The 25,648-nt window shown below is 52.8% G+C and overlaps 1 long non-coding RNA gene across 2 annotated transcripts in view; it reads left to right on the forward strand.

Annotated features, from left to right (window-relative positions):
• LOC104004850 (uncharacterized) overlaps positions 1-25,128 on the forward strand; it is a 257,894-nt gene extending 232,766 nt beyond the window's left edge. The window contains exons 4-8 of one of the 2 annotated variants that reach the window (XR_010149231.1): positions 6,861-8,342; positions 8,829-9,011; positions 9,175-9,327; positions 12,135-12,328; positions 14,600-25,128. This is a non-coding gene — a long non-coding RNA (uncharacterized LOC104004850). Of the gene's footprint in view, positions 1-6,860; positions 9,012-9,174; positions 9,328-12,134; positions 12,329-14,599 lie in introns of both variants that reach the window. The other variant, XR_002942478.2, reaches the window with a different exon arrangement.
• Positions 25,129-25,648: the final 520 nt, after the last annotated feature.

Genomic DNA, 25,648 nt, shown 5'->3' on the forward strand with positions numbered 1-25,648 from the left:
AGGATAACGGTGCACCCCTCCCACAGATGAGCCTGTGCTAGCTCTGGGACTCTCCCCAAATAGATGCTAGCCACGGAGCCACAAGTTCACTTAACATTCAAAAGAGCATTTGCTGAGCACGTCAGGCAATGATCTTGGTGACTGGGGTACGTAAGTTTGGGGGAAAAAAAGACAAAGTTACACTGGTTTACAATCCATTGAGGAAAGACAGAAAATGATAATATTTAAGCTAGCTAAAAAGCATTAGAATTTAAGTTTGGGGGAAATCAAAATAGAGGGTAGAACCGGGTGCAGGGTTTGGAAGTGCCATGGGGTACACAGGGGTCATCTGTATTGCACAGGCCAGAAGGAGTAAGCACCATGGTGTAGGAGTTACTTGAGCAAAGGTGCTTTTAGGAATATGGAGAGAGCATCGCAGGGAGAAGGTGCAGAAGGCACTCCCCTGTGGCCTGAGTGGGGGAAGGTGGCCAGGGAGGAGGTAGGGATGCAGTCAGGGCAGCATCAGGGATGGGTCAAGTAGAACCCCGCAGTGTGTGATGGACACTCAGCCTTTTATCCACAGTGAACTGGGGCTGTTGGGGAATTGAGGGTGATATTCTGGGACGTGGCACCCTCAGCCCACGTGGGGAACTGGCCGCAGGAGACGGCAGCTGATGTCCATGCCCTGCTAGGAGCTCCTGGGTCCTCCAGGCGGGGAGACTGGGAAAGGGGCGTGGTGTGGAGGTGGAAAGAAGTGACCCCACATTGGCACAGTCCGTGGGGGACCCACAGGGGTTCCTGACCAACCGTGACGTGGAGTGTGAGAACCAAGAAGGCCCCACATCTCCTGAACAATTGTGGGACATCACTCCCGAGGGGCAGATGCTGAAGGAGGAGGATGGTCGTGGAGGGATGTCAGGAGTCCCTTGTGGAAAGCTTTCATTAGAAACATCTGAAGTGTGGAACAAAGAGGATTCCCAAAGCTCAGCCACAACAAGGAAAGTCTCCCCTAGGCCCCAATGCCTGACCATGCCCTGAGAGAGGGGCTGTTCCTCTGCCAGAGGCCCCAGCTTTCTGGGTCAACAAGCCGGGGACTGACAGGGACATGCTGCGTACAGAGGTCCCCGCAGCACATCTGTACCCCTCCCTCCTCGGTGGGCATCTGTGGTGAGGGAGGGTCACAGGTACAGACACAGCAGCCAGACCCACTGCACCCTGAGGCTGCTCCCACTGCTGGGGCTGCCTTAACAGAGGGGTGGGGACGGCGGTGATGATAATACGGAGGTTTACAGAAATCTTAAATTCTTACCTGGACTGGGGTTAACACCCGAACTCTCTCTCTCTCTCTCTCTCTGTGTGTGTGTGGAGGGGGGGAAGGATGGTATTTAGTTCTCACTTTCCGGGGAAGACTGTCCCACTCCAAACACAAATGAAAATCTGATTCTGCTATTCATCTTCGAAGGCTGAGATAAAATACTTTCTCCTGAATTAATGATTCCTTGTTTCCTTCAGTTCCTTCAGGCTAATGTTCAGATTGTAGTGGTTATTTCATGAAACCATATCAGAGCTATTACTTTCTCATTAGATTATGAACACCTTGGGAACAGGGATCGTGTGAATTCAACCTCCATGCCTCGCATAATTCCAAGCACAGTCCCTGGCACATCATTGATATTTGGTCAATGAGCAGATGGATTGTGCAATAAACAAACACACCAGAGTGGAAATCTGTGGTCGCTGTGGTTTTCAAAGTTGGGCAATGGGCTTGGAGTAATGCTGCAGGACAGCTTCTTATGCCGATGGCAGTGCGAGGAAATTTCAGCAAATCCCATCTGAAGACATATTCTCTGCTGGCCATGCCTGTTCTGCTGCAACACTGCTATCCCCAGGTTTCCCATGTTTTCCCTGATTTGACAGCCTAAGGGCTACTCTACTCGACAGAACACCTTCCCCAGGACCCCTTCCCCAAGACCCCTTCCCCAGGCTTCCACGGCCACCCAGTTGGGTTCAGCCAACGATCAACACCACAGGAGGACTGGGGATGGGAGAAGCGGGGTCTTGTTATTTTTTCATCATCTCCTGCTGGTTGGGCGGATGCCCCCCTGACTCCAGCTCCCACCAGGTGGGCCTCCCCGAGGCTCCAGCTGCACAGGCCTTGCTTTTGCCTTCGGATCTGAAGAGTGGAGCCCTGCTCCTGTGAGTCTCCGTGCTTCAACACCTCCCGTTGGCTTCCTTGACTCTGCCATGTTCTGGCTATTAAAGCCTTTGGAGCATCCTGGGTTAGTTGTGTTTATTTCTGGAAACTGGAAACCATTTGTGCACGGAGTGTTGAGGATTCCCAGATTCTCCACAGACCTGGTGGCCAGTTAACCATGCATCTGTTTTGAATGATGCCTCTGTCTCCCTGGCTCTAGATCCTGATTTGGCCACAGATGCCGTGGGTGTGTAGCACGTGCGTGTGCAGAGTGGGTCTTTTAGAAATCAGACTTGATAACTAGTTTGTGGAGCCCACTGCATAGGTGGTGAGTTCCTGGGGTAAGAGCACCCAGGAGGTCACCCTGCTTTTTGCTTCTGGGTCCTCTCCAGATCCAGCTTTCCTCTGGTCTCCACCCAGTTGGTGAGTGTCAGAGACACCTCCCCTACGGAGAGATGCGGGTCCCCCCTTTCTCGTCATCCTCCAAGTCTCTGCTCCACACTAGTCTGTGCTGTGTGTCTGCAAGGTTCTCTGGGCGAGGGCCCTCCCATTCCCTGTTCCTCTATCCCAGCTCAGTTCTCCAAGTATCCACCAAGTATCCAGGGGCAGCGCCCGGGCTCTGCCACCCAAAAGCAGATTGATAATTGTTGCTTAGCCATTCATTGGTGATCTCATAAATATCAATCATTCCATCTTATAAACCAGCGATACCCTTAATAGCTATGCAACTGGGTTAGGCCATTTTCCCTTCTGTAAATGGCCTGGACGTCTTATGATCTCTGAGTTTCAATGGGGTTTATCACTCTTCTCTCATGAGAAGCCAATAGCAGTTTTTGCAAGGTAGGTTGATGGGTGATTTGTTTTCTTCTTTCTACTTTTGTGATTTCTTAAATGAAAAAATATGTAGTTCACACTCATGTTATTATGGGAAAATATTTATTTTAAATGAAATAAGTACTAATCGAGGTACAGGCTAGCATCCTCCTGGAAGATGGGGCGAGGAAGGGTCTTGGTGGTGGAATAGAGCTCAGAGCACCGGGCGTGTGTGTGAGGTGGCGAGAGACAGCTGGACATGGGAATGGCCAGGAGGTATTGTGTACGGACTGGGCACCAGGCACAGGTGCTTTGGAGGTAGAGAAGAGGGGCCCGTCCGGTGTTCTAGGAAGGCCTCCTAGAAGGGATGATGCTTGAACTAAGCCCGTAAAGAACAGGGCTTAGCCCAGGAGGAAGCCAGGAACCAGTGCTCTGGACAGAGGGGAAATGTTGATGAAGTGTGTCATACACAGGATTTCACCAGCGATCTGGTATTTCCAGGTCAAACGTGAAGTGGGAAGAAGGAAGATGGGTCTGGAGGAGGAGAGAAGGTGAAGGGGGTTAGAAGCTAAGATCTTCCATCATGGGAGGCCAAGAACAATTTCAGCAGGGGTTTAACTGCCGCTGGAACAGAGCACAGGAGAGGCATGGGGAAGGGTAGTTTAAAGGAAAGGGGTCTGGAAGAAGAGAGGCTTATCAGAGATTACTTTTAGGATCTCTGTTTACTTCATCTTCCAAATTAGGACGCCCTTGTTCCTGGGAAAGGGCACTGCTGATGGTTCTGCCAGGACAACAGTCATACACTTGGGTTTTACCAAAGGAAAACAAAGATGTGTGGAAACCCAAGCGGCTGCAGTAGCGGGAGATGTTGGCAGAACAGCAGCTGGAGGACGTGTGGGGAAGGAGAGTGGAGTCATTAGCAGTGATGACTGACCAGGTGCGGGCAGTGTGAGAGGCAGGGACCACAGGAGGACGCAACTTCCGACCTGGCTGAAGCAGGGGGCATGAGGCTCAGCTGCTGTGGGGGCTGACAGCGTGGAGCCCAGGAGCCTCCAGAGCCGGAGCCCGGAGGCATTGTCTGGGTGAGTGATGGAGACTCAGGGGCAGCCAGCGTGGAGGTGGGGCTAAGCCAAGGAGAGGAGAGAGTGAGCAGAGGGGGCACATTGTGGGCAGGAGCCACTCAGAGACCCCCAGAGTGTGCACAGAGGAAGAAGGAGCAGAGCAGGAGGCCCGGGAGAAAGCAATGCCCTGCACAGCCCCTGCCGGCTGGGAGACCCACAAATCCCAGTCTCAAAGAGATGACAAGCTCTAGAGAATTATCTAATCATATAAAGTCATTTGAAACTACTCAGAGGCCGTATCCGAGCCTTCCAGAGCAACAGGATGCATTTATAACCCATCAAACACTCCCTAGGATTTCCGTTCCCAAATTCCCGATTCCTTCTGATTCCAGAGGCCATCTTAGGCATCTCAGTCCTCAAACCCCTAAAATTCCCTTCCTGCATCTCCTGGGCCACACTTCCCTTCCTCAGTTACCCTCTAGTGTGAGGAACCTGCCACCCTGTCCCCCATCACACACATACACACCAGTACAGAAGTTCCTTTTTATGTAGGAGGAAGATAATTGGATGAAGGATATTGGATGAAGGATCATAGAATTCTCTTGAAAAGTCCAGGGAATAGTATTTGGTTAATTTGGTTTGTTATGCATAGGAGACAAGGAAATACATACTCCTAAAGATGGAGGGAGAATTCAACAATGTCCAGAGTGTCAGGAAGTCCCCAGAGTCTACTGGGTTTGACACTTGTGGGATCAGAGGTGGCTTTTTCACGGCGTTTGGGTGACATGGTTAGGGGTGGGCTCAGAAGCCCAACTGAAAACAGAGACATGGAATGGCTGCTAGAAATGAAAGGATTCCAGCTGCAGGGGGTGTTGGTGGTTCTGTTTGTATGTTTGTACAATGAGAAAGACAAATACCTGATTCTAGGATGGCAGACCAGAGCTCATAGAGAGGGACGGTTTAGAGACAGGGATCTCAATCACATTCAAGCCCCTTTTTTGCTAAAAACATAATCTTCTGTTTTCTGTCTCAAGGGAGATCACAAGTCCCTGAGCTGTACAGAACGCTCCGTCCACAGGACAGGGTCTTCCCTGCTCCATTCGAGTGGGACACATTGTTGGCTGCCCACTCCTCAATGTCCGTGACGCAGGTTCCAACAAAACATTCCAATAGACCACGTGGAAGGTCTTTTAAAAACTTATCTGGCCGGGCACGGTGGCTCACGCCTGTAATCCCAGCATTTTGGGAGGCCCAGGAGGGTGGATTACCTGAGGTCAGGAGTTCAAGACCAGATTGGCCAACATGGTGAAACCCCATCTCTACTAAAAATACAAAAATTAGCCAGGGGTGGTGGCACACCCCTGTAATCCCAGCTACTTGGGAGGCTGAGGCAGGAGAATTGCTTGAGCCCAGGAGGCAGAGGTTGCAGTGAGCAGAGACTGTGCAACTGCACTCTAGCCTGGCCAACAGAGAGAGACTCTGTCTCAAAAAAAAAAAAATTATTTGATAAGAACTGTCGTCTCTTTCCCTCTCCCAAGGAGGTGGTGGCCATTTGCTGATGGGGAATTTTACCCTGATAGAACTTCCTTATGTGGGTAAATGGGTGGGGTGCCTCAAGGACAGCGGCATTCACATCAGAAGGAAAAAACTATTTCCCAACTCCTCTCCTCTTTGGTCCCTGCCAGTACTGTCTTCACTGACTAACAAGACAGAACGGATCATCTTCCAATAGCAGCCCTCTGCTTGTTCCCAAATTCTATTTGAATATCTCAAGCACGACTCTGGGGAAACATACAGTTGCTTCCAGCCAGGAGGGGGAATCCACAGCAAATCCTATTCTACACTGGCCTCTGGATTTGAGATGCCTGCGTGTCAAGCAAAGTCCACCGTGGTGGCAGAGAACACCCAAGGCCTCCCTGACACAGGTGGTGGCTGAGCCCCTCCCTGCTCCCACCAGAGACACAGGAGAGACAGGCAGGAAAGAGAAGGTCTCTGACCCGCTTCTGGGGGCAAAGGAGCCGCCCAGATTGCTGGACAAGCACGCGGGTGTGCAGGTGTGCAGGCTGGGTGCATCAGCTCCGCCACAGGGAGGGGAGACGCTTTTGCCTCCAGAGCCAGCAGCAGAGCCGGGTCCTTCACTTCACAGTGGGCTCGAGGCTGCTCTGGCCAAATGCTGCAGGAAGCGGACAGAGAAATGGAGCCCCAGTGCTGAGGGTGCCTGTTCCTGACTGAGCACGTCCTGGAGTGGGGGGACCTCGGGAGGCAACGAAGAGACAAGGAAGATGCTGCTGTGCTGAGAGGAAGCCCAGATGCTTGTCGGCTCATCCGAGGGACTCAGGGTGTCCTGCTCTGGTGTCTTGTCAACCCTCATCACCCTGAGGGTGACACCGAGGCTCTCGAAGGGGACGGGACCTGCCCATGAGTCACAGCCCACCTCGTGTTTCCCACATCCAGCTGCCTGCTCTGTGCTAAGCACCTCCTTGTGTCCATCAGGGCCTAAGGGCCACAGACAACACAGAGGTTACGACTCTTAAGGGGCGTTTCATCCAGGGTCTACAATACTGAGGCGGGTGGAGGGACCTCAGGCGATGGCAATGGTGGTTCACCAACCACAGGGCTAGTGGGCAGGCATTGGTCGCCGCTGCCTGGCCTGGGGCACAGCCAGAGGGACGGGGTATCAGGACCAGAGCTTCGTGAGCGGGGGCTGCCTTGAGTGGAGCAGTGACCTTGACGTGAGAAACAGACCTTGGTGTGATGGACCCAGGGGCACGACTACCTCTCCTCACTCTTCTTTCTCCTCACTCTCCTTCCAGGGCTCCCTGTTGGCCAGAGCCAACCAGAAGGAGGAGAGCAAGAAGCCACGGACACTGTCTGCGTCCATGCCACAACCTCACAGGCATGGCCAGGGGGAGCGGTGGGTGGCCCAGCCTGCGAGAGAAGCCGACCCTGCTCAGCCCACCCCTGAGATCACGCAGCCGGCACCGGCGCACTCTGGGGGGACTCTGGGCCCTGCTCTCACCTCGTGAGTCTGAACAAGTCACTTCTTCTCTCTATGCTTTAAACGCTGCATCTGTACGGCGGAGATAAAACTGCAGCTCCTCCACGGGGCTTCCGTGAGGGTTAATGAAGTAACACATGCACGGCAGCTGACACGCAGCAAGGGCTCAGCCACCGTGAGCTTCTCAGCCTCCCCGGGGCTGCAGACCCAGCACCTGGGGCCTCACCTTCCCAGAGACTGGCCCAGGTGGTAAAGCGGCAGCGCGAACTTCCTAGGAGTGAGGGACAAGGGTGAACAAAGGGCATGGGAGGGAACAAGGGCATATTTCCTACCCCTTAAATTCAAGCAGCCCTTCGAGGTCCCAAGAGCACTTTCAGCTGAATGCACATGGATGCCATGAGGCCGCTGGAGACGGTGCGTTGTCTGAATGGTGCGGAGAGAGCTCCCGAGGCTCACAAAGGCTGGGCGATGTGCCCAAGGCCGCATGGCTTGTTACCCGCGGTGCAGCCATCAGTCCTGGATCTGATTCCAGATTCTGAGTATCTGCCGTGCACATGTGTGTGTACGCGGCCTGAAGCAGGCATATCTGCCTATGCTAATGCATGCACTTTACACACACAGAGCCTGGGTGCATGTGTCTGTGCTCAGTCTCCCCACAGGTACGGCAGCCCCCCCGAGGGCAGGCATTGTGCCTGATGCACCTTTGTCTCCAGCAGCACGCAGTCAGGGCTCAGCCCACGTGTGGGCCAGTGCAGCGTTTTCTCCAGAGTCTGCTCCAGGAAGAGGAGGAAATCTTCTCTCTGACTATTGGGAACTTTACAGGAAGAGGAGGGACAAGTGTGCTCCTATCTGCGTACTTTTTCTCCCTCCATGCTGAGGTTTTTCTACCTCCACATGATTAAAAAACGGCAAATAAATTAGCATATGAAAATATGTAGCAAGGGTGAAAATGGCCCTGCGGGAGGTCACAGCCATAGTGACAGTGTTCCAGGCTTCCAGGTGTACCTGCTACTCCGGGCCGAGTGGAAAGAAGGCCTTCCCAGAAGGGCACCATCTCAGTGTTGGCAAGGCCAAGGCTCCTACATGACTTTCTTTCCAGAATCGGTGTAACAGTCCCATAAAGGATGCTTCAGTTTTCCAGCAATCTCCTCTCCTGGGTGTGGGCACTGCTGGCAAGCAAATCAATTGGTCCCAAAGCTCTGCCATCCAAGACACAGAGCTGAGCTGACATCCTCCAGAGAACCCCAGAGACTCACGCCTGGGCACCTGGGCCTGTTCAACGCGGAGCAACAGGCAGGTACTGGGCAAACCCCAGAGACTCACGCCTGGGCACCTGGGCCTGTTCAATGCGGAGCAACAGGCAGGCACTGAGCGTGCTGTCAGCTGAGCAGTGAAAAGGGACGAGCTGCTATGTCAAAAATGACACGCCGGCTTTTGCTGGTCTTGCAAAAGAGCTCTGCAGTGATGTGACTGCAGCTGACATCCCGCAACAGCAGCGGCTGGTTTCTGTGCTGGATTGAAATTCATCCAGCTCCCTGTGTTCACAGCGATGACTTCCAATGCTAATTCTCAGCGAGCAGGGCATGAAATATATTCACAGGCGCTGCTTGGTGAGGGCCCTTTGGAGTTATTTGAGGTACCTGTGATGAAAACATCTGTGCCACTTGCTTTTGTGCATTTTTGTTCCCTTGGTTTCAATTATGCAAAGAATCTTTGGGCAAGAGAAAGAGAGAGGGGGAGAGAGAGAGAGTTTGCTGATGTAGTCTTTTTCCTTTTTGATAAGAGTGAGTGCCTGGTCTGATGCCTGAACAGGGGAAGCATAAGAAGAGAGAGGCAGACTTTCATCTTCCACAAAGACACAGGGACATGCTCTGCCTCATGCAAATGAGCTGTTCTAAAAGCGTCCCTGTGTCCTGCTGAGCCGCCTGGGCTCCCTTAGCCCTTCTCTCCACAGGACAAATAAAGGGTGAGTTTACTGAGCTCATGTCTGTGAACATAAGTAATTGAGGGGGATGCTGGCAGCAGCGAGGGTGGGCGGATGACACAGTGGAGGAAGCCCACCACCCTGGGCTGTGGGCACGTGTGTGCTGTGCGATTTCCACCTAATGCCTTTCTTTCTGGCACTGCAGCCTGGAAGAGCCTCTTGTCTTCACTGAAGGTCTACCCATTTGTTCTCTCCTGAAGAATGTGGCCCAAGCATGGGGTCTACAAGAGGTGACCAGAGATTCAAGACTCGAGAAGGGCCAGGGTCCCCTCGAGGCAGAGATGAGCTTGGAATCCAGGTCTTCTGATCTCACAGGGACTGTGGTTGGGTGAAGTCCCTGGGAGCTGCTTTTTCTAGGGCTGACCGAGATCCCATCCCAGGGCCGCCGGTGTGGGGTACGATGGACACCTTGCCCGTCTGCAGTCTTTTCTCGTCCACCCTGAGCTCTCAAATCTAGTCGCTAATGGTTTCACAGGAAGCATGTATTGATCCCTGGACTGCCTGAGCCATCTCAGCAGTGGTGGGAGACACAGGAAGAGTCTGCTTCCTATTATTCTGGAAGCAGGAGCCACAGGCAGGGGCAGCACAGTCATGGGCTTCTCTGAGTTCTCGGTGTCTGTGTGTGGTCCCTCGACGTGGAGCAGGGGCTCCCAGGAGGCCTGGTCACTGGGGGCGAGGACAGCACTGCCCGCACTGGGAGGGAGGAGAGGCTGAGCGCTTCACCCTGACACTCAGGCACAGTCTCCAAACCCACGCTGCCCCCACACCATGAGCGCCCCAATCAAGCACCATCTCCTGAACTGGGATTTGTGTGGGAATCTGCTCTCTTCTCTGCACACGCGTTCTCTTCTCTGCACGGCTGGGTGGCTCCCTGGTGCCCTCACATGCCTGCACCCAGATCAGCTCTCCCTCTCCACCCTCCTCAGTGACCACGAACTCCTTGTCTTCTGGTTTCTGACCCAGTTGAACCAGTGGGCGGCACTATGAGATCAAAGCTCAGCGGCTGTGTGGGTGGAGTTTGTGCCTCCTGCCCCTGTGCAGGTTTTCCACAAGCTGATGGGGTCCTTTACCTGTGGCCCCAGCCCCTCAGCCAAGTTCCTGATAAAGTTCCTTGTCGGTTTGCCACAGCTGCTGTAACAGATTCCCACAATCTAAGTGGGCGCAGAGCCACCTATGGCGCAAGTCACTGCAGGGATGGAAGGTCCTGGCAGCCAGGTGTCCGTGGCAGCAGGGCCGTGCTCCTTTGGAGCCCACGGGGGATTCTTTACCTTTTTCTGATCTGAGGCACCAGCCAGAGTCCTCGGCCCAGGCCCCTTCCTCCCCCTTGACGGCTCGCCAGGAGCACCTTCAGCCTCTGTCTGGCCTCGGCCTTTGCCCTCTCACTCCTTCTCTGACTCCTGCAGGGACCAGAGTGATTGCCTTGGACCCCCTGGATAATCCAGAATAATCTCCTCAATCCCCAAATTCTTAATTTAATCGCATCTGCGAGTCTCTTTGCCAGTGAGGTGATGTATGACAGGTCCCTGCGCAGGGCACCACTGGCGTCGTCTGCGAGTTTCTTTGCCAGTGAGGTGATGTATGACAAGTCCCTGGGCAGGGCACGGGCACCACTGGCGTCCATGGTTCTGTCTGCCCAGGCTCCCTCCCTCCAGGGCTGCCACTGGTGGGTGCCTCACTGCCCTGTGGCTTCCTGCTCTCTGCTGAGCCTTCAGAGAGACAGAGAGATGCCCATCTTTAAAGGCATCTCCAGCGATGTGTTTCTGCTGCCTCCTCTGCACGACCCATCTGGGCTCCCCACACTGGCCTCTCCTCTGAGCTCAGGTCGACAGCCCTGAGCTGCCTGCACCCCTTCTCCTTTTTCCCATCCAACAAGGCTGCTGTTGAAGAGTGGGAGGGTGGTAGGGAGATCCCTGCTGGAGGATGGACCCGGCAGGGAAGGAGAATGTCCCCTTGGCTCTCTGAGGCCCTCAGGCCGTGCAACTCTGACCTGCACACGTGCTCTCTGTGCTGCAAACCGTCACCCACTCAGGACAGTTTCCTTCAGCAGCTCCGGAGACTGTGGACAGCAGGCCCCCAGCTGGCCCACCTTGTATCCCCTGTGCCCTGCACTGAGCCGGTGCTGAGGTCGACGCCTACTGGTGAGGCTCACACCAGGCCTTCCCTGAGCCTCCTTTTTTGTGGCTCTCATTGCATTTTGATGAAATTATTTATTTAGCCATTGCTGCATTTTCTTCTATGGTATCTGTGTACCAAGTTCTCTCTCCTTAGAGCAGGAGCCGTGTGCAGCAGGCCTGGGAGGTGCCCCAGTGGCTGCCGAGGAGACCGGGGGACGGCACAAAGGTGGCTGTGTTGACCCCCACCCCCCCCACTGCCATGTTGGGAAAGCACCCTTCCTCCAGGGCGTTTACCCTCATGGGCCTCTTCCTTCCTCCTCTGCCCTCAGGGCCTGCCTGTTCTGCTGCTGCCGCCCTCTGATTACAGAGAAATAGGGCACCCAGCTAAGAAACCAGCAGCTTACAGCTAGTAAGGACAAGCTTTGTACTAGAAAAGAAAAAAAAAGAAAGAGGGAAATTTTCATCATAAAGACCTAGACTGTAAATGGAGGAATTTCAGGCCCAAAGCAAATAAAATGTGGAAGTGACAGGCCAGTCCCCACCCTCAGGCTCTGTCTGACTCCACAGTCAGAATGCCCTGCATCCGCCTCCCTCCCTCCAGGCCTCAGTGGGCTCAGGTGGAACGTGAGGACGGAGTGCATAGTGTGGGTTCCGACAGTCCAGATCCCTCCCACCCCACCGCTTCTCACAAGGATGCAAAGACCCCAGCATGTCTGAGAGCCCCGTTTCCACTAGGCTCAAGAGGGGTCTGGCAGGGTCAGGGGAAGAGCCCAGCCTTGCTGGAATCTGCTGGTCGTGGATGAACAATCACCCCAGCAGCTCACTTGCCTTCTCTGTCCTCCAGTTCCCTAATCTGTAACATGGTTATTAATACCCAACTCGCAAGGTTTTCTTAGGAAGGATGCTCAGGACAGTGCCCGGCATGTAGCCCTTACTCAACAATGTGGTTTGCTTTATTTTCACTAGTGTCTTGCTTCCGTCTTGTTCCTAGGACAGAGTTATCCACAAAGAAGAAGTGGGATCCCAGGGAGGGAAGGAGGAATGAGGGGAGGAGTGAACGGCAAGCTGTGTGGCCAAGACATCGCTCAGAAATGTCCTTGAGCGCAGGCCCTTCCGAAAGGCATAGAAGCCGGTATCAAACACAACTGCCAACACGATTTTTCAGAGCACATTTTTTGGCAATCGGTATGTATGTGTATGAGATGGAGACAGGGTGGAGGACGAGGGGGCGTTGGTCTCCGGCTTTTCAGAGAGGAGGTGGATCTGGGGAGTCCTTTTCTCTTCTAATTATTTCTGGATGGCTGCTGCATTTTCTCCCCTCCTATCTTAACGGCCTCGTGCAAAGTGTCTACAATCGATAGCGGCTCAGGCTGAGAGCTCTTGGAAGGAGCCGGCAGAGCCACTTCAGCTGCCAGGCAGGATGGAGTCTGAGGTATTGGGCAGAGACCCAGGCTGGGGAAGTGGGCAGCCTGCCGCACCCCACGGCTGCTCCCATCCCATCCCATCCCGTGCTTGCCCGGACCTTGAAAACACAAAGGAATGAACCAGCAGCTCTTACAGGGCCTCTGTGGACCCTCCCGTGCCCTAGTCGGTGTCTCATTTAGTTTCTCAACAACCCTGAAGGGTGGATTTTATCCTCCTCCTTGTGAAGAGCATGGGTGAGGCGCTGTCCTGAGGACAGACCTGGGGTTTGCCATCTCCCGACTGCAGTGGGAGAGGTGGGAGCTCTGCCCGCAGGCATCCACAGGGGAAGGCCATAGGGGCCCTGGGCTCCCACGTGCTGAGCGCTGTTTGTGGCTTGTGAAGTCTAACATCACACCTGCTACCCTTCCAAAGACAAGGTACACTGAATGCTGTGTTCACTAAATGACAAGATCTCACCCTTGTGGGTTGAGGCTGCAGCCCCCTAGTGCCTGCTGGTTACTCTGCTCCTTTTGGGGCAAAAGGGGTGGAGGTTATGTCAGTCAGTTTGATATCATTTTCTCCAAAACCAGTTTTGTGACCCTGACCACTGTGACTTGAAAGAGGGATTGGGGCCTGAGCCAACAAGAGCCTTCCACAGCAGCCTGAGGAACAGCCATAACCAACCTGGCCAGACTGTGCTTGGGAGGCTGCAGGGAACCAACCTTGGCTGCATGAGCAGGCATCAGCTCCTACAGAGTGGCTGACCAGGCTTTTCAGTAGAAGCCTTGCTGAATGTGCCTGGTGTACTCTGAAATAGCCAAACTATAATACGGGTCCTCTTCCTTCATAGAGAAACACAATACTCGTATCAGCCCAGTTAATCATGAGAAATTGGCAAGGAAATGAAGAAGGTATGCCGCCTCCGTTTTCCAAATTGCAAGGACAGATGTGCTGTTAGCATCTTGCAGGTTTGGTGAAGGATGAGTACGACAAAGCCCCTGCCTTCAAGGCGCTCACAGCGGGGAAGCCCACCCAGAGCCCCTGACTCTGCTGCTAGTGCACAGGACACGGCTCAGAGAGCAGAGAGGGAGAAGGACAGGCCACGCCACTCCCAGGGGCAGCCAGATGACTGCATGGAGAAATGGGATGGCCACCTGCGTGCACGCCTGGGAGCACTGTCACTAATCCCACTGCCCAGAAAACTGCCCACAGTCACAGAGCGAGCAGCAGAGGCTGAGTGCGGCCGGATTCAGCAGGCTGCAGGATTTGCATCCTGTCTTCCCCCACCGCCCACCACCCTGGACCTTTCCTCTTCATTTAAGGAGGGTGCTTCCTCCAGGCAGGAGAAGGGATGGTGCACACAGGGATGGGCGGGGACTGCCTGCCACGTGCACATCTTGTTTCCTTATGTTCCCAATAAACGGAGCACCAGAGTAGTAACTGAATGGAAGGGGAGTGTTCTAATCCTAGATTTGCTTTAGTAAATCCCATCACTATAAGATATTTATGTAACTCTAAAAAGATGGCACCAACTGCATTTGACACGCCATTGATATTAAAATATATTTTTCAGTGTGTACCTTAGAATTGATGGAACAGCTTATTGGCAGTGTGCTTTTCAAGCAAACTCTGCTGTGCCTTAATTTAGTCATCTGTGACATGGGAAAGACAGTGTCGCCCTACAAGTTGAGAGACATGGTGTCTAGTGATGATGACTTTGGTTTGTGAACACTGCAAATGTGCCACTTCGGCCCTCCTGCCACCATCCAGCAGATGGACAGGCCCTTGGAATCAGGATGGTCCTTTGAGGTGCACCTTCGTGTGGCAAGCACTGGCTCTCATCTGGCCTGGCCCTGTGCGCTGCATCTGGGCCTGCCCTGGTTTCCACGGAAGGGAGATGGGAGGAAATCAACACGCCTCTAAGTGCAGCTCAGGATCTGTGCGGTTCAAGCTGCTCCTGGGGCTGGTCTGTCCTAGCATTTGGGCATTGAATAACACAGACAAGAGGCTCTCGCTCCATTAATTATTAATTGTACTTTTTGCATTTCTTAGGACAGCAAAGAGCTGAGCTCTAAGGCGGAAGAAAGGGAGACTGGAAAGGATCAGCAGACAGAGCTGCCCCTGTGCTTGCCCCTGAGGGACTTCCCGGACTCCGCTCCGGTCATGTCCTCAGACTCGGGACATGCGACGGAGTCTCTCCACCTTGCATGTGGGTTTGCGCGTACGGGTGTGGGAGGCAAAATTTCCAAGTGCATGGTGGGAGGGGCTGTCCCTATTGGGAAAAAGCAGGAGGCTGGCTCTGGAAAGAGCCTTCTTTGTCTCTGAGCCCAGCCTTGCCCGAGCCACCTGTGCTGTGAACTCTGGAGAAGGTAAAGAGCCAGCCCCGTGTGGGACCTGCAGGCGACGTCCCTGTCAGCTGTGGGGTGGGAAAGTCACTCTCCCTGCTCCCTGCACATGTTCTGGGGATTTTGCCCATGTCAGCTGCTCTTTCTCAGCGGCCCTTTCTCCTGCCAGCCAGCGATTCCAAGCCCCCAATGCCCACACCCAACGAGGGCCCTGGAAGCACTGTGGGACATGCGGGCCCTCCGAGGACAGTGAAGGCTGGTGGGGGTCACCCTTCTCTGAGAGAACCAGAATCCTTTGCTTCCCACACATATTCCCCTATTATCTTCCTAATGTGTTCCTTATTCTGGAGAGGTAGAATTAAAAAATAAGAAGGGGAAAAAGAAAAGAGAAATGTTTTGCCTTAGTTGGACTTTGTTTAAATTGTCTCCTTCCAAGATGCAGAGGAGGGTTCACCATGATCATCATCATTATTAGAGTCTGCTCTAGAGGGGAAGGGGAGGATGGAGAGGAGCCAGCCAGGGCTGGAGCGTTCTCCTGACTGTGACCTTGGCACAGCCTGGCTGTGAAGACAAGGACCAGCCCACAAGTCTAGGCCTGAAGGAGGAAAAAAAGTTGCCTGGCAAGGACCGTACGTCTCAGAGTCTTCCCACATATTTTGCCAGATAGTAAAACTGAGTCCAAAAAGGAAAGTGTCTTGCTCCCAATCTCAAAGCCTGTTAATAACAGGGCAGGATTTTTATAAAGGCTGCAACAAAATCAGCCAAGAGAATGGACCCTAAACTCTGAAGTGGATTATTTATTATTCACAAAACCGTAGGCTTAAAGGCATGCATGCAGATAACCAATTAAAGAGCCTTCGCTGGTGTTTTATCATCCTGTGCTCCCCAGGTGCTGGGGGCCCAGCCAGGAGGGGCTCAGGTCTGCAGAGGCCCTCTCTGACCCAGCCCCTGTTTCGTTCAGCATTGAGGTCTCACACCACTGCCTCTGTCACAGACCTATGTACAGAACCCCAGCTGGCTTTGAGAGGACTCCAGGTGTCTTTGCCGCGTCTACACCTGGTTGGTGTTATCTATGCAGAACACCAGGTAGGAAATCTGGGTTTCCATCTAAAGTGCTTAACGGTGATTATGTGATCACGGTGCGTCTGATTCATTATCTGATTTTCATCCCCACTCCAGCCGCATGAGATGAGCATTTCTTTTCCTTTTCTTTTTGCTTTTTTCTTTTTTTGAGATGTAGTCTCACTCTGTCACCCAGACTGGAGTGCAGTGGCGTGATCTCAGCTCACTGCAACCTCTGCCTCCTGGGTTCAAACAATTCTCCTGCCTCAGCTTCCTGAGTAGCTGGGATTACAGGCACACGCCACCACGCCCAGATAATTTTTGCATTTTTAGTAGAGACAAAGTCTCACCATGTTGGCCAGGCTGGTCATGAACTCCTGACCTCAAGTGATCCGGCCTCCTCGGCCTCCCAAAGTGCTGGGATTACAGGTGTGAGCCACTGCGCCTGGCCTGAGACCCGCATTTCTATGTTTGCTTTACAGAGCGGGAAGGTAGAGCTTAGGGAGGCTCTGGGAGTCTCCCCTGTGGCTTGGACTCTGGCTGTGAGATTACACACCGGCCCAGGCCTCTCCCAGGAGCCACACTGCGCAGGTCACTGCAGGTTCAGTCATTCTCATGTCAATTCATTGCCATTTCCTCGTTCTCAGTGTGTGAACTCCCCTTTACATTGCAGAGTAGTGTTATCATGAACCATTTCACTAACTGTGGACACGGTACTGTTTTTATTTTTAATACCATAAACAGCAGTGTTGCGAACATCCTGGTGAATACAGTTTTCTTCTTGTTTTAGATTATTTAATTAGGAAAAGTTCCCCAAAGTTCCTTGACAGCTATTGCTTCCTGTAAGTATCATTTTATTCCACGTTTACTTTTACCATCAGCGTAAGGCAATGTGTGTGTCGCTGCTCTCCCACTCACTAGTAACAACCTGGATTATTAATCTTTTAAAATTTGATTGCCAAAGGAAAACGAAGCCTCTCCTTTCACCCTCATCACTTGGATCCGTGGTGCACCGGGACAGCACTCACAGCTCTGTGTGCCCTCTTTATTTCCTCCCCTGGGAGTTATTTGTTCCCAGCAGGAGGCCTCAGCAGCGAGCGGGGGCTGGATGGAGACCTGCATTCCAGGCCTGGTGTCCCAGGTGACGAGGCCTCCAGCCAGAGCATCTGTCCTTCCTCACAGCCCAGATGTCCTTGAACCCAAGGTCAAGTCCCTGAATCTTCTGCCCATCCTCATTCCTCACCACTGGCCCCTGCAGGTGGTGCAGCGCCCACCTCCTTCCGTGCTCCTGTCCTGAAGCCTGCGTCCCTCCACACAGTCAAAGCTGGGACATCTCCAGTGAATCTATCACTGGCAACACAACCATTTCCTGACTCCTACGGCTTGGTCAAATCCCTCCTTCCACCCCAGGCCTCTGGACTGGAAGGCTGTGGTCATGCTGGTTCTTGCAGCCCTGACGGCTCCCCTCGGGCTCCTGGTGCCACGTTGTGCCTGTCCAAGCCACTCAGCTTCAGGATGAAGAGGTGTTTGCCCTGCTGGCTCCCTGCAAGGTAAGTAAGCGTGTGTCAGGTGACAGCTTCCACACGCAGGCAACGTGACCTCACCCATGGACGTGACAGTGCATCCACAGCACATGAGCGAACATTTCCTTTCAGCCACAGGAGGGCGATACCATAGTCTTTTGATCTCTCAAGAAAAAAATACACACTGGAAAAATGCAAGGTATTATGGTTACTTATATAAAGCTTCTTACCTGTGCACATGGGCCTCAATAACCATAAGAATCATCAAACCTAAGGAAGAAACATTCTCAATTAATTCTGGGTTGGAAGTGAAGAGACAGGATTTGATATCAGAAAGGACGCCATAAAAACTGTCATGTGCATATCACTTAAAAACAGATGCTGCCACGGGGCTTGAGCCACCAGCCCGGGGAATGTAGCTCCCTTTTCCTGTCACCCACCTTGGAAGTCACAGAGAACGCGAGCAGCCATTAGGTGCACGCCTGGCAGTGCCGGCTCAGGGGGGCTGCGGGAGAGGAGCCCAGGCCGGAGCTCAGGGTTCCTGGTCCGGGCTGCCCTCTGAAACTGTCCTTGATCATGTCAAGGTCCTGGGTATTACAGGGTATGCCCTCAGGTTCGTCACGTCAGGTTCAGGACCTCGCTTCCGAGAGCCAGTATCATATCCACAAAACTGGAACTAGGGTGGAAGCTGTCCCTCTGTAACAGTTTCCCTCTTTGTAAAATGGGAATAATGCCCCTTAAAGCCTTCATTCTTACCTTGAAAATGAAGGAGTTCTGTGACTGTAGGATGCTATTGGGGACATCCTCCCCCTTCCTGCTTTTTACAGAGGATGCCTCATCCCCTGTCATCTTCCTCCAGAGCACAGTGTGGATGATTTCGTGGGCTCGTCTTTGCCACATCTAGGCTCTGGTGGAGAGTTCAGCCTGTGATTCTGTCACTGTTGGGTGTGACCTGCATAAGCAAATCGGTCGCAGTGGTGTGGCCGTCCAGGCACCTCGCTCTCCCAGGTCTCTTCCAAAACCCATCACCGCCCTCGCTGGACCGATGTCTTTTCTCTACCCAAACCCACTCCTCCTCGTGCATCGTCAAAGACTCTGTGCAATTCTCAAACCAGAACGTCCACACATCCTGGGTTCCTTTCCTGGGCATCGTGGGCTATTTAGCAGCAAGTCCTGTTACTCTGTCTCCTTCACATACCCTCCTGCAGCCTCAGCTGCTTAGGACACCCTTCTCTCTGGCCTGGAGCACCACTACAGCCTCCTAGGAGGACTATTCTGGTTTCACTCCCTCTAATCCATCACAGAGAGATCTTCCTGGGGGAGATGTTTTAATTTTTTTGTTTTCAAATTTGTTATATTTTTATTAATAAATGATAGCTACATATATCTATGGGGTACAATGTGTTTCAGTATATGTATATATACACATTGTGGGATGAACAAATCAAGCTGATTAGAGTACCTGTCACCTTAAATGTTTGCCATTTCTTTATGGAAGAACATATTTATAATCCTCTCTTAGGGTATGCTGGCCAAAGGGAACAAAGTTTCAGATGGGTAGCAGGAATCAGCTCTGGTGACCTATTGCATAACACGGCAACTATAATAAATAACAACATATATTCCTAGTGAAAATCTTGACCAAGTCACTTCCCCATTTAGAATATTCAGAGGCACTCCGCAGCCCACAGGGTAAGACCCAAACTCTAACTTGATGCATGAGCCCTTGATACCAGGTGTCTGAGCACATTTGCTGCCTGTGTCTACTAAGCCTCTGTCCCTGCACCCAGCCACCATCAGACGCACACTCCCGCTGTGCAGTGCCCTGCCTCTGGAATCGGTGGGTATGGCCATCTGGGCTCGGGTGCCAATGTTCCCTCCGTTTCACCCACTCACCCAAGCATCATGACTTTCAGGAAGCCATCCAGACTCCTCCTGGCTCTGGGTGGGGCGTACATCCCTGGTGCTCCTGTGCGCATCCTCAGTGCTCCTGTGCACACATCTTCAGTGCTCCTGTGGGCATCCCCGGTGCTCCTGTTCACATCCCTGGTGCTCCTGTGTGCATCCCCGGTGCTCCTGCATGCATCTCTAGTGCTCCTGTTCACATCCCTGGTGCTCCTGTGCATATCCTCGGTGCTCCTGTGTGCATCCCTGGTGCTGCTGTGTGCGTCCCCAGTACTCCTATGTGCATCCCCAGTGCTCCTGTGTGCATCCCTGGTGCTCCTATGTGCATCCCCAATACTCCTGTGTGCATCCCCAGTGCTGCTGTGTGCATTCTTGGTGCTCCCGTGCTCATCCTTGGTGCTTCTCCTGTGTGCATCCTGGTGCTCCTGAGTGAGTCACACACATTTCCACGGCCACCCCTCTCAGCTGTATGTTTACTCTCTGCTTCCATGGTGACCCCTCTAGATGGAGGAGCCCTCCACTGTGGATCCTTGTGTGTGCAGGCTCAGGGAAGTCTGGGCTCCAGTCACCTCTGCTGAATGAAAACACAGCTAGCTCTCACCTTCCTCAGACCAAAATCTACATGAGTCCAAGTTCTCCAGAGAAATAGACCGAGAGAGAGAGAGAGACAGAGATTGATTTCAGAGAATTGTTTCACTCCTTTGTGGGGCTGGGAAATCTGAAGTCTGCAGACCAGCAGGCTGGAAATTCAGGTAAGGTCGATATTGAGTCCAAAGGCAGTGGGAGGCAGACCCGCCTGTGGCTCACCGTGTTGCTCTTCCCTGTCTGTTGCGATGAGAGGAAGCTGTGGTCACCTCCATGGCCACCTTTTTATCCATCTTAGCCTTGAGGACAATCGTCTTAGCTCTACTTACTTTACTGGGAGCTCATCAGAGTTTTCAACATCAGGACCTTCAAATTGCAGTTCTTTTCCTTTCTCCCTGTGCCCTTCCTAGTCCTCCCTCTCACCGGTACCAGTCTCCAGCTCCCTGGAGGCTGCAACACCCCTCCACCCTGGCTTTGACTCTCATTTCACTCACCTGGACCCGACTGTCAAGAGGCTCTAGGTCTCTGCTGGGCCAGAGAGGATCACCTCTGACCTCAGCACAGCCCCCTCACCAATGCCAGTCCCAGGTTCTCCCACTTTGCACTCTCTCTGCCTTCCCTCCCTGAATGCTGAGTTTTACTGGGAAGTCATAAAAATGCAGAAAGCGACAAGACCAAGAAGGAGCTATGTTAAACCTAGCAGAATTTTGAGATACCCTGCCTCTTATTCCTTCTTGAGGCCAGACAAGGACCCGAAGGTTTGAATAAAGCAGAAGAATGGATGAGAAGATTGTGGTAGGCTTTTTTCCTTAGCGTCTTCCTGACAGCTCATACCCTGGTTCTTGTTCTCTTTTTATTCTTTCTTTCAGTTTTCCAGCTCTGCCCCCGTCTTTGCCACTAAATCTGCAGTGTCTATTGCTGGCCATGGTCTCCCCTCTCCAGACGCCTTTCTGCCTGCATTGAGAGAGACACTGACCCTGATGGGAAGCTTCCACACCTGTGCAGGGGGCCCGCCCGTGGTGAGGTCTCTGCAGCATGATGGGGCTGGAAGCTGGCGGCTTTGTTGTGGTTATCTATAAATCTTCTGTTTGGGAACAGCCAGGCCTTTTCCTGAGTGGTCAAGGTAAGGCTGTGCGGCCATGCCCTGACCACCACCGTTCTTGGAGCTGAGCTTCAGGAGAGAGCTGGGGTCTCTGTGAGTTTTACGTAGGCATTTATTTAATCTCATTTCCAACATTGCACCCCTCTGACCTCTACTGGGCATGTGTCCCTGAATGTAAGCTTTGTTAAGTGTGCTCCCAGCCGACAGACAAAAGGGGCTCCCTGTGGCCACCTGATGCACTCAGAGTTAAAACAGAAGCAGGCGGCCATGGCAGGATAAGGAAGCGGCCACCCACTCTCTGTCTTCGGGAAGATGTTGTGAAAGTGTCATAGGACCTCCCTTTCTACAATCAGGCCAGACCAGTTCCTGTCGTTGGTGCTGAGCCAAACCTTGGCTTAAAATTCCCCACTGACCACCCGCAGGCCACCTGAGGCTGATGCAGAGAGACCGGCAAGGTCTCGCTTAAAGGCCTTCCCGTCTAGATCCTGCAATGAACTCCCCCTAAACTCCTATTCTGAAGGATTTGCCTTCATCATCTCCCAATCCCCGATCCCTCCACCTGTGTCTTACACCAAAGGCTGCGTGTCCACAGTCACAGATTTTTCTAAAAGCAAAATCTATTTGCTTTTAGAAAATAAGGTTCTCCCGTTGCCTCCACAGATATCACCGGTCTTTTGTTAACAGCTTCCATGTCATTCTGGATGCCTTATGTCCTCAGCAGTAGCCAGGGCAAGGAGCCATGTGGGGAGGAGAGGGGTGTGGGACAGGCATCTATACCTCTCATGCAGACCTTGTCCACACTCTTCCTTTTCAGCCCGCAGGCTCCCCATCTCCCACGGCTACTGGTGCTCCAGTTCGGGAGCCTCTCCGGGTTCTTCAGAGAGCAGGGCTTAATTCCTAACAGCCCCCGTTTTCCCAGGTGCCTGGGCTTCAGCCTTCTCAGCTCCACACACCATGTTTGCCACACACGCTACGTTGGCAACTTTACCTGATACTGTATTTTCTCATTTTGCCTATTATTTTTGGTTTTGTGTATTTACAACATTTTATTCCTTTAGTTTTCATTTTAGAGAGAATTAGGAGAGAGAAGGAATGAACACGGTGTGAGGTCCACCATGTTTAACCGGAAGTCCCTGTTATCTGCTTAATGACACCTTTCCGGAAGAAGAATTGCTGGGTCAAAAGCCACGCGTGTTTCACACGGCGAGTCGCGTTAAACTGTCCACCGGAAAAGTGCACTGACTTTTTTTAGCGGCAAGTAAGCGGGAGGGTTGCTCTTATTTTATAAATGCTATTTTTCTTTTGTATGATAAAAGAGACTTATTTTTGAGGCAATACATGATGACACCAGCGTATTTTAATTGGTACACTTCATTATAGAGCATCAGAAAAATAAAATCAGTGTGACAAGGCAGCAGCCCCAGAAGGCGGCCACTCATTGCAGCCACTGCCGGCCTGTGCTTTGTGAGCTGGACGGTTCGCTTGCCTCGTTCCAGCCTCAGTCTGCCTAAAAGTGGATATTCCAGACAGGAAATGTGTCTAGCCTGATGGTGAAGACTGTCTGGAGGATGGTTGGTTTTGAGGGGGATGATGATTTTGCAGGAAGGTTTCACAAAATTTGTCCAAGGTGGATTTCTGCTGTTGCTAAATTTTCCTGGTGTGCTAGGCAGGACAATGGTGGGAAAGTAAACCTGGAGTAAGAGAAAACACTCAGACTTCCCAAAGTAGACGAGAGAAACTTTGCGTTTTGCAAGGGAGGCGAGTGGAAGACCCTGTTGCAATTGCCTTGTGTTTCCATTTTGCTCAGTGAAGCCGAGTTTGCCCCGGGCCAACTGTGCTTGTCAGATGTGTGTGCTGGGGTGGGGCACCGCCATTATTAATGGCATAAGGTGGTGGGGTACAGGCAGGAGCAACTTGGAAATAGAAGCTCTGTGTCTTCCTTCGGGCAGCTGATTGCACTGGCTTGTCGAGAAGGTGTGGGTGTCTGGAAAGTGCCTATGAGGACCAGTAGTCAGGGGGCCAGCAGGAGCCACGGTGAAGAGAGACTGTTGCTAGTCAGGGGGCCAGCAGGAGCCACGGTGAAGAGAGACTGTTGCTAGTCAGGGAGCCGGCAGGAGCCACGGTGAAGAGAGACTGTTGCTCGGGGTCTCCCAGGATAGACCGAGTTGGGAACTAACTAGGTGGTCCCCATTGCCATGGAGACAACCTTCCCAGACAGCGATGGGGAATGGCGAACAGTCCACGAGGGAGACGCCGATTCAGGCTTCAGATGCAATTTCCTGGGATCCCTCGCTTACGTTTTCTGCTCTTTGCTGAGTTCCGCTTTTCTCTCTATGTCTCCTTTGTTTTCTATTGTGTATTCTCTCCTTCTGGGGAGGAAGTGTGGGAAGCAGTGACGAGGTCCTGCTCTGGAGATGAGGAGCCGGGTTGAAGGAAGAGTTGAGCACAGCGGACCTGGCAGGTGGGGGTCTCCAGAGAGGCTGTGGCTGTGCAGAGCAGCCGCCTGGGGGAGGCGTGCAGAATTGAGTCTGAACACACGGCCTTTCTGGTGCATCCGGCTAGATTGGGAATGTGTTGGTCTATCTCCCTCAGCAGCCCTGGTCCAAGGAGTACAATCAGAGAGATATAAGCCAGTCACTCCAAGTTGTCACCTTTCTCTTCACCGTGCCTGGAAGAGGAAGGTAACTGTTTTGGTTTGTTAGAAAAGAAATACCAACCCAGCAGCTGAGAGATTTCCCCAGTGGACAGGCCTGTGTTTGGGAAGGAAAGTTAAAGCCAGTGGATTTCTAGTTCACTTGTTTTCTCTAACAAGATATCAGAAGGGCTGCAGAATCCAGTTAATCCATCCAGTGGTATTTTTGAGATGAGGTAGCAGGTGCTCCAGAGCCAGAAAGACAGACGGTGGGTGGCTCATCCAGAGGCTCACTGAGGGTTCTGCACCACAGATCTGTGTCCAGCAAACAAAGGAGCTGGGGTCGGAGCCAGTGAAACACAGGACCATTCCCCATTCAGTCTGGCAGATATTTGCTGAGACCTATAACAGAAAAGGTCTTTTACAGACGTGTATGAAGTGGGTCCCTTGGCAACTGCTGTAATGCCTTCATACTCCTGGGTCAGAGACTGAAAAGAACTCAAAGATCTCCGAGAGCAGCATCCTGGGCTGCTGTCATGGCAATTCATGTACAAACGTTTGCCGAGTGCCCACTCTGTGACAGACACATCTCTGCAGGAGGATCCCGGGCATGGACACAGGGTGGGAGGGTTCCAGGATAAGAGTGTGCAGCTGTCAGGTGGCTGCATGGAGAAGTCCACACCTGAGCTGAGTTGGGAAGAATGAGTCAGACTTGGCCACAGGGAACAGGGAGGTATCTGTGTCCTGGAATGATCTGCAGGAGGAGAAGGAACCCACGTGTTGACTCGGAGCCGTCCTGGAGGGCTACCCATGGAGGGACCTCAGAAAAGTCTGGTCCCATGGTGCTCAAACATGAATTATAAACCATGAAGCCCAATATAAAAAACTGAGAAGATTGGGCCACTTACAAAAAAGAGCCCTGCCCTCTGGTCTAATCCCAACCTCTCAAGGCCCTGAGGCAGCTCCGGGAAACCCGACTATCTACAGAGCGTGGTCACCTTTACAGAGTCCGATCCCTGATTCTCACAAGCGGAGAGCTCATCGGTGCCGTGTCTCGCTCAAGCTCAGCATATTGGTCCGTTTTCATGCTGTTGATAAAGACCTACCTGAGGCCGGGTAACTTATAAAGAAAAAAGAGGTTTAATAGACTCAAAGTTCCACATGGCTGGGGAGGCCTCACCATCATGGCATAAGTTAAAGCCACGTCTTACTTGGTGACAGATGAGGGAAGGAGAGCCAAGTGAGAGGAGAAAGCCCTCAGAAAACCATCAGACCCCGTGAGACTTACCCACTTCCACGAGAACAGGACGGGGAAAACTGCTCCCATGATTCAGTTATCTCCCACCAGGCCCCTCCCACAACACATGGGAATTATGGAACTACGATTCAAGATGAGATGTGGGTGGGGACACAGCCAAACCATATCAATCAGGACATGACAGTGGCAGACCTGGGCCGGGGTTGGAGCTCTCTAGATGGGAGGCAGTAATGCCTTAGTTACCTTTGTGAGGGAGTGAGAGAGGAGGGTGTGAGAGGGGGAGTGAGAGGGGAGGGAGTGAGAGGGGAGGGAGTGAGAGGGGAGGGAGTGTGAGGGGAGGGTGTGAGAGGGGAGTGAGAGGGGAGGGAGTGAGGGGAGGGAGTGAGAGGGGAGGGAGTGAGAGGGGAGGGAGTGAGAGGGGAGGGTGTGAGAGGGGAGTGAGAGGGGAGGGAGTGAGAGGGGAGGGTGTGAGGGGGGAGTGAGAGGGGAGGGAGTGAGAGGGGAGGGTGTGAGGGGGGAGTGAGAGGGGAGGGAGTGAGAGGGGAGGAAGTGAGAGGGGAGGGAGTGAGACAGGAGGGAGTGAGAGGGGAGGGAGTGAGACGGGAGGGAGTGAGAGGGGAGGGAGTGAGAGGGGAGGGTCTGAGAGGGGAGGGAGTGAGACGGGAGGGAGTGAGAGGGGAGGGAGTGAG

The sequence above is a fragment of the Pan troglodytes genome, chromosome 12 (assembly GCF_028858775.2).
Source record: "Pan troglodytes isolate AG18354 chromosome 12, NHGRI_mPanTro3-v2.0_pri, whole genome shotgun sequence".
Classification (NCBI taxonomy): Eukaryota; Metazoa; Chordata; class Mammalia; order Primates; family Hominidae; genus Pan; species Pan troglodytes.